Below are 9048 nucleotides of genomic sequence, written 5' to 3' on the forward strand. Positions count from 1 at the left end.
CATATACATATACATATACATATACATATACATATACATATACATATGAAAGCATTCATCACTTTTAAGAAAAATGAATTTCACATACACCCATGCACAGCGTGCTGAAGATGACTTTAAAATTCTGACATTCCAGCCAACATAGCATAAAACTCTAGTTAAGAGAGAACCACTGAATAAAACACACAGATACAGACCTGAGTACCCCAACATGTGAGGCAATAAAACCATGTCAGTCTTTAAACTATACCATAAACAGCACAGAAGTAACCATGATGGCAGAGAAAAATGGGTATTCTTGCAAATCATTAGCTTTGTATACACTCACAAAAGAAGAATTGTCAAGTGGATCATCTATGCACCGAAACAAGCACATAGACATATGCTGATACTGGAGTGAGGAGGGCATCAGATAGCAAATTAGCCAAAGCTAGAGATAAGGGGAAAATTACAGACCAGTTACCAGAGTGCTTGCCTAGCACGTATGAAGTCCTTTAACCAGAGCACTTGGGAGGTGGAGGCATGAAATATCAAAATTTAAGGTTACTCTTGGCTACATAACACCACCGTATTCACCCAGTTTTGATTACTCTCAGCTTGACAGGACTTAGAATTACTTAGGCAACAAGTCTTTTGGCTATTTGTAGGGGCTGGGGGATGGGAGAAGACATGTTAGATTAATTATGGGCAAATATATATGTTTGTTACATATATGTACATATATACATATATATGAATGAGAAAATTTACAGTCATGTGTAGTGATACATGCTTATAATCTCAGTCGTCTGAAGGCAGAGACAGGAGGATTCTGAGTCCAAGGCTATGCTGCACTGTATTATAGGAGTTTGTCTATAAATAAATGAATAAATACATAAGCATAATTAAATTTTCAGAAAAAAATATTAAAGAGTTAAAGAAAAGCGATATGAATTATAGACATGCATAGAACTCTTACAGAATTAAATAAAATCAAGAACACTCAGAAAATCAATGCATGAGGAGACAATAGGAGCTTTGAAAATACATCTTAGTTGTGGCATGAAACAGAATCACATCCAATACAAAGTCAGAAAACCACAAGGGAATACGCAGTTGATTAGAAACCATGGATGAATATCTCCAAGTGTTTAGGAAAAACTATGCAATATCCACTATGTGTACAGCTTCTTAAGATAATAGAATCATAAAATTATCTCTATTTAAATAAAGTCTGAAGACTACTACTTACAACCCTCCATAAGCCACCAACTTAGGAAGGAAAGAGCAGAGAAGAATATGTGGATCTAGAACATGGACAAGCATGGTACAGAAAGGTCATACCAGATCAGGAGAAAGATAAAGTATTATCAGTAGTGAAGGGGAGATCTAGAGGAAATTTTGGAAATTTTAATAGAATAATTTCTTGTATATTTAAGAATGTCCTCAAGAAATACAGACATATACATTGTGAAATGGTTAAACTGGCTAATAAGTAAGTATGGTAGCTTCTGTAGATATTCATTCCAAGAATTTTCCAAGAATAAAACTTACCTTGCTATTACCTGTAGACAATGTACTTTATAAGTGTTACTTGAAATTTATTCCTGCTCTCAATGGTTACTTTTGACTAAGGTCCCATCACTCACTATTTATGAAATAAAATTGTTTTATATACCTTGAAGCATTATACTATAAAATACTCACAAGATAAAACATGATGTTTTGTCAGTTTAAAAAGTAAGTAATTTTAGAGTCTAAAAATATAGAGGTACAATACCTAATTTATGAGACAGGAACTATTGGATATAAATATGACCTAATGAAGACAAAAGAAATAAGTAAAAACTCAAAGTAAATAGAAAAGTGTAAGACTGTAAAAACTATAAAAAGAGTTGAAATGATAGGAATATTTCAAGTGACAGAAGCAGGATCTGATACCACATTTCTAGGAATTTCTTGAAAGCAGAAACAATACCCTCTTTTGGCTACATCCACCCTCAGTATTCAGCGAAACATCTTCATTAAAATAGAAGCTTTAATGTTGATTAGACCAAGCAGAATGAATTGTGGCTTGTTGTGATGTGTGCAATGTATATGTATGCATTTGAAACAGTACAGCTTATTCCCTGCAATCTACTTTAAATATTTCTTGAGAGTAACAAGCCACAGTGATATATAAAGCTAACTAATACACGGTCAAGGTAGAACATTTGACTACGTTAGTGCATGAAATTGTATTCCTTTCCCACTGCTGATCCCTTTCAAATATAGAAAGTTTTACATGATCTCAGATATATAGGCATATAACAGAGACAGAGAAGTCAAATATTTATTTATAATAAACACAGATATGTTTCTCAAAATTAGTATATATACAGTTTTGCCATTTAATATAGGCAATCAAATTTTTATACAAGCAAGATAGATGTACTTATTAGTTTGACTTAAAATCTTTTCTGAATATTTGATAGGATAGGATATGAAATGAAATGTCTCCATTGATTTTAGAGTCTTGATTTTTGCTATTATCAGTGTTGAAAAGACCATTCCAGAAATTGTTACAAATTCTGTCTTAATCCAAAGAAAAGAAATTGATTAACACTTTGATGAAATTCAATTCTGCAATTCAAACAGCATTTTCAAAAATCAAGCATTTTGACATCACACGGTTGAAATACATACTTGTTTCCTTCCATAGCTGACGAAAGAAATCAGGAAAGTATAACTCTTTGTTTTCTACAATTAAACCATTACATTTTCAAGAGAACAGAAACAGATGCACAGTAACAACATCACAATTCATATCAACAATAGTTCTAAATTTGAGTAGCGGTATTTCAGGCAGTGTTTGTTGGCATTATTGGCATGACTGATGACATGCACAGTGGGAAACTCTGTGTTTTATGTTAAAAATCAAGACTGAAATTAAATCACATGAACAACACAGATGAGAACCCCCAGATTACTCTTGCCATCTTTTTTCTTATCCTCCACATTCAATTGTGTGACATTGTGGCTCCATAGCCCTGTTTTAGGGCCACTTACCTTATGCATACTATGAGTCTGCCTAAGTTAGTAAAGGTCCTGGACATTGCATAGACAAGGACCCACTCAGGAAACATGACAAGGTATAGGTCATGTAAAAATGACTCCTGATACATACGTAGCAGAGGATGGCCTTATCTGACATCAGTGGGAAGAGAGACCCTTGGTCCTGTGGAGGCTTGATGCCCCAGCAAAGAAGGATACTAGAGTGGAGAAGTGGAAGCTCGTGGGTGGTTGGAGGATCACACTCATAGATGCAAACTGGAGGGGGGAGAGGGGACATAGGGTTGGGGTTTGTGGAGGGGTAGCTGGGAAGGACTATATCATTTGAAATGTAAATGAATAAAATGATTAAGAAAAAAGAAAAAAGAAAATGTGTTCAGAAAGTTGATTCATGTTTAGTTCTAGTTTAGTGACTTTATTCTTTAAATGTAAGCCATGAGTTGTATGAACTGAAATTTAGATCTTACCAGGAAGATGCAAGAGAAGAAATTCTTTTTCTAAAGTACCAACTTCAGGCTATTAGAATTAGGATGGATAGTAATCATGAGCAAAAGTACTCAGAATCAAGAGACAGGAGCTAGGTGTCTGAAAACATACAGCAACCCAACAAGTAGGATACAGGCTACTGGTCACTGAGACACCAAATTAAGTTAGATTTCACAAATATTTGTCAGTCTATGTGACCTGCAGGGCACTCCACTCTGTCATGAAAATATAAACATATTTGTACAGACGTAGAGTGAAAATGAGAAAAATGTAATGGAGGACAAAACCAATCTGGTTACTGATACTTAGAAGACATATAACACCAAAGAATGAAGATGTTCGATAAAGCTTGTGGAATAGGAGAAGTTAGAAGTTGGAAATAAGATACATGGTGGTATAGTAAACAGGGTCCTGTGTCAATTCTAGTTTTAGTTTTGGGGGAACCTCTAGACTGTTCTCCCAAGTAGCACTTTATTTTCTGACCAACAGTGAAAATCTTGTCCAACTCTGTTATCTTTCATCTCTTTGAGAATGACAATTTAGATCTAAGAGAGGTGATGTATCTCACTGTCATTTTGACTTGTCCTTTCCTGATATTAGTGTTATTATATTATTTTCATAAATCTGTTAGATCTATTTTTTGCCTGCTTAGGACATGGCCCTCTTTTTAATCAGATTGTTTGACTTTTTTAACATGCTGTGTTAATGACTCAACAAACACTTGTTCACTAACTGAGATCATTCTGACTCTACTGTAATTCATTTTGAGTGTAATTAATTCAATGACTCTTTTATATTGTGTGATAAAGTATTAATTCCATTAAATATGTATCATTTGAAATGTAACTTAAAAATAGCTAAGACTCTAAGTCGACTATCAGAGATATATGCACATCCATATTTATTAATGTACCATTCATAGTATCCAGGAAACGAAGTCAGTCGAAATATCCATCAATAGAAAAATTAATTCAGAAAGTGGAGTATATAGACACAATGAACTTTTATGAAGCTATGAAAAAAATAAAATAATGACATTTTACAGGGTGATGGATGTGATTAAAAAAATCACTAAATTAGTTGAAATAGTCCAGATTTTTAAAAGGTATAAGTACTAAATATTTTTATATGCAAATCCTAGATTTAAGTGACAGGTGTGTCATCCAGACAGTGTCACATGTGGAGCAGTCATTGGTTTGCCACTCCTCCAAATGTCCAGGAACCAAAGACTGGATAGCCCAGAGACCTAGAAAACAACCAAACATAATTGAAAAAAAGAGTTATGTCAGGGCTTTCATGTTCTGGAGTCCCTTCATGTTATCTGGGCTTCTGGTTTCACATGATGAGAGAACAGAGCAGACATTGTGACATTTTTTCCACTGATATTATGAAGTATAGTTAGGTGTTGCTGCTCCAATGTTCTTCCATTATTACATGGCTTCTCTGGACTCTTAGGATATATTGAGTCCCAGATCAGTTATCATCTCCTCCAGAAATAATATTATCCCATTTGAGGTAGACATGATTTTTTTGTTTTGCTTTGTTCTCAAAATTATAACTATATAGAGAGCTTTCTGGCATTTCTGAAAACTCTATATGGATGTTTGATATCATCTATTAAAATATAATGGTCCTCATGAAGGATGTATATGGAGTTTATTTTGTGGAATTTTTGGTGTTTTACAGGTTCTTATAATATAATAAATATATGATGATTTTGCTAGTGAATAAGTTTGAATTTATTAAATAATTAAAGTATTATGCTTAAGAAAATATCTATATAATAATGTCTTAGATATACAATATTTAATCCCATCCAGAAGCTATATAAAGTAATAAAATTTCTCTTGCAATCATAGAAAAATCAATTAAATTATTCTGAATGATATTCTGCTATACTCGTAAATCAGTGCTTTGCCCAATCATCGTCAGAGAGGTGTCTCTCAGCAACTGATGGGAACAAATGCAGAGACTCTCAGTCAAACAATAAGCAGATCTCAGGGTATGCTGCAGAAGAGGAAGAGGAAGGATGGTAGAAGCCAGAGAAATCAAGGACAACAGGAGAACCCAGCTCATAGAATCTGTCTAAGCAGGGTTCACATGAGCTCACAGAGGCAGAAGCAGAAATCACGGAGCCTGCATGTATCTGCACTAGGTCCTCTGCATACATGTTGTATGTAATTTCTTATCTTGGAATTTTTGTTGGACGCCTAACAATGTGAGAACAGGTGTCTCTTTTTGCCTACTCTTGGGACCCTTTTCCTTCTACTGGGTTGCCTTGTCCAGCTTTGATATAAAGATGTCTTCCTAGTCTTACTGTAACTTAATACTGTGAGCTTGATATCACTGGGAGGCCTGCTCCTTTCTAAAGAGAAATGGAGAAGCAATAGATCTGGAGAAGAGGTGAATGGGTGGGGTTTCTGGGAGGAGTGGAATGAGAGGAAACTTCAGCTGGAATTGTAATGTATGAGAGAAGAATAAATTCATATATATATTTGTAGATGATGAAACTAGAAAGTATTTGCAACGAGGAAGAAGATATCTTAAAGAAGAGGCAAAATAGAAAGGGTAATGAAACATGTGTAATAGTAAGGTAGAAGGGATGTGTAACTAAACAAAGACAGTTGGAGTCAGAATGAAGAATTGGGGGATGAGGGAAGAAAATGGATGATAGCAAAGCATATGACAAAATGTATGAATATGTCTAAAAGGCAAAAAATTAAAGAGAATAAGTAATTTTTGATAGACATATTCAGGTGTATGAAGTACATTTGATAAGGGTAGATTGAGATCTAAGGACATGCCAAGCTAATATTTAAGGACAGGATTTATGTTTCTAAGAATTCATATTGCCAAACTTCTTGCAATATGTCTGATTTAAGTAGCAATTCTTAAACACAAATTAGGAATTAAGAGATGTTACAGCAAAACATGGGTTCCTGCTTTGGAGGGATACTAATGTATCCAGGAAGCAAACTTTTAGACTTTAGAATACAGCACACACCAAATCTCAGGAAACCCAGACAAGATAATTCTTCAGAGATCCGAAAATGTGTGGATACTCAAAAAACATATTTAAAACTTTGCTTCATTAGACACTGTCAGAGGTAGTACCAAAGACTGTTGGGACAAGAGTGTATTTTAAAGAACAATATCTTCAACATAATGAAAAAAAGCACTCAGCCCTTTTCCTATTTCTTTCATTTGATTACACTCAGGGGTTTGCTAGCCTTTGTCTTGCTTACTTTTAACCACTAGTCACACACTGTTAGTACAACAGTTGTGATCTATTGGGGATCGATTTTACTGAGAGTTAGATCTTGACTTCCAGTAATAAACAGCATGTCAGTTACCTCTCTCCTTGACTTGACAAAATATCTCACAAACCCAGCTTAAGGAACGAAATCTTTATCCTGGGTCACAGTTGGATGGAGTAGTCATTCACAGCAGAGAAGATACTCATCTCAATGCAGCTCATAGATCACATTATGTCCACAATCAGGAAGCACATTCTTCCTTAAGCCCTTCTGGATACACTCTCACAAACTGCCCAGACATCTTCATGGTGATTTTAAATCTTATAAAGTAGACATCCGTAATTAGATAGATAGATAGATAGATAGATAGATAGATAGATAGATGACAAATCACAGACATACTGACAGGTGATAATTAGCTAGATAGATTGGTGAGAGATAGATGAAAGAATGGCAGATAGATGATACATAGATAGACAGACATATAGATAGATAGAGAAAACAGAGAAGTAGATTGATATATGGATATATGCATAAATGACAGAGATAGGTAGATTAGATAGATAGATAGATAGATAGATAGATAGATAGATAGATAGATGACATATAAAGATAGATGACTGATAGAAGACAGACAGGTACGTAGATACATAAATGGATAGACAATAGATTAAAGACAGATATTAGACTCATATGAACTTTAAGTACTAAGCAGTCTTTTAAAAATCCTGTTATTTTTACATGATTTTTTTCTATGCAGAATATTGTTTTGTTGTGTTCACAATGTACATTATAATTGGAAATTTCATATTATAATGAATCAGCTAAGTATCCGAAGATTGTTAATATTCTGTTATGAAGATGGACATTTAGAACACTATTTTCACCCAGACATTGAGATTACCTTTTATATTACATCATGACACAGCAGTTTCAAAAATGATAGCAAGCACTTTATCACCATCATTGAAAAAGCAGCAGGAGTGCTAGATTTAGCAGCACATATACTAAAATTGGAACGATACAGAGAAGATTAGAATGGCCCCTGTGCAAGGATGACATGCAAATTCGTTAAGCATTCCATATTTTGAATAAAAAAAAAGATAAGGAAGGGCACTTCATACTCATCAAAGGAAAAATCTACCAAGATGAACTCTCAATTCTGAACATCTATGCCCCAAATGCAAGGGCACCTACCTACATAAAAGAAAATTGACTAAAGCTCAAAATACACATTACACCTCATACAATAATAGTGGGGGATTTCAACTAACCACTCTCAGCAATGGACATATCATGGAAACAGAAACTAAACCGAGACATTTGAAATTAACAGAAGTTATGAACCAAATGGATTTAACAGGTATCTATAGAACATTTCATCCTAAAACAAAAGAATATACCCTTTTCTCGGCATCTCATGGTACCTTCTCCAAAATAGATCATATAACTGGTCACAAAACAGGCCTCTACAGATACAAAAAGATTGAAATAATCCCTTGCATCTTATCAGATCACCACAAACTAAGGCTGGTCTTTAATAATGACAAAACCAATGGAAACCCCACATGCACATGGAAACTGAACAACTCTCTACTCAATGGTGACTTGGTCAAGGATGAAACAAAGAAAGAAATTAAAGATTTTTTAAAATTTAATGAAAATGAGGACACATCATATCAAAACTTGTGGGACTCCATGAAAGCAGTGCTAAGAGGAAAACTCATAGTTCTAAGTACCTACAAAAGGAAACTGGAGAGAGCATATACTAACAAATTGACAGCACAACTAAAAGCTCAGAACAAAAAGAAGCGAATACACCCAAGAGGAGTAGAAGGCAGAAAATAATCAAACTCAAGGCTGAAATCAAACAAATAGAAACAGAAAGAACAATACAAAATACCAAAAGAATCAGGAGCTGGTTCTTTGAAAAAAATTAACAAGATAGATAAACCCTTAGCCAGATTAACCTGAGGGCACAGAGACAGTATCCAAATCAATGAAATCAGAACTGAAAAGGGAGACATAACAACAGAAACTGAGGAAATTCAAAAAATCATCATATCCTACTATAAAAGCCTATACTCAACAAAACTGGAAAACTTGGATGAAACAGACAACTTCCTAGACAGATACCAGGTACCAAAGTCAAATCAGGAGCAGATAAACCATCTAAACAGTCCCAGAACCCCTAAGGAAATAGCAGCACTCATTAAAAGTCTCCAAACCAAAAAAAGCCCAGGATGAAATGGTTTTAGTGCAGAATTCTATCAGA

General features: G+C 34.5%; 1 non-coding gene across 1 annotated transcript; it reads left to right on the forward strand.

Annotated features, from left to right (window-relative positions):
• The first annotated feature begins 7756 nt into the window (after window positions 1-7756).
• LOC114637720 lies at window positions 7757-7863 on the forward strand. Its single transcript, XR_003713783.1, has one exon. It is a non-coding gene; the product is annotated as a U6 spliceosomal RNA (small nuclear RNA).
• The last annotated feature ends 1185 nt before the right edge of the window (window positions 7864-9048 follow it).

Source organism: Grammomys surdaster, unplaced genomic scaffold (genome assembly GCF_004785775.1).
Source record: "Grammomys surdaster isolate TR1022 unplaced genomic scaffold, NIH_TR_1.0 125372, whole genome shotgun sequence".
Classification (NCBI taxonomy): domain Eukaryota; kingdom Metazoa; phylum Chordata; class Mammalia; order Rodentia; family Muridae; genus Grammomys; species Grammomys surdaster.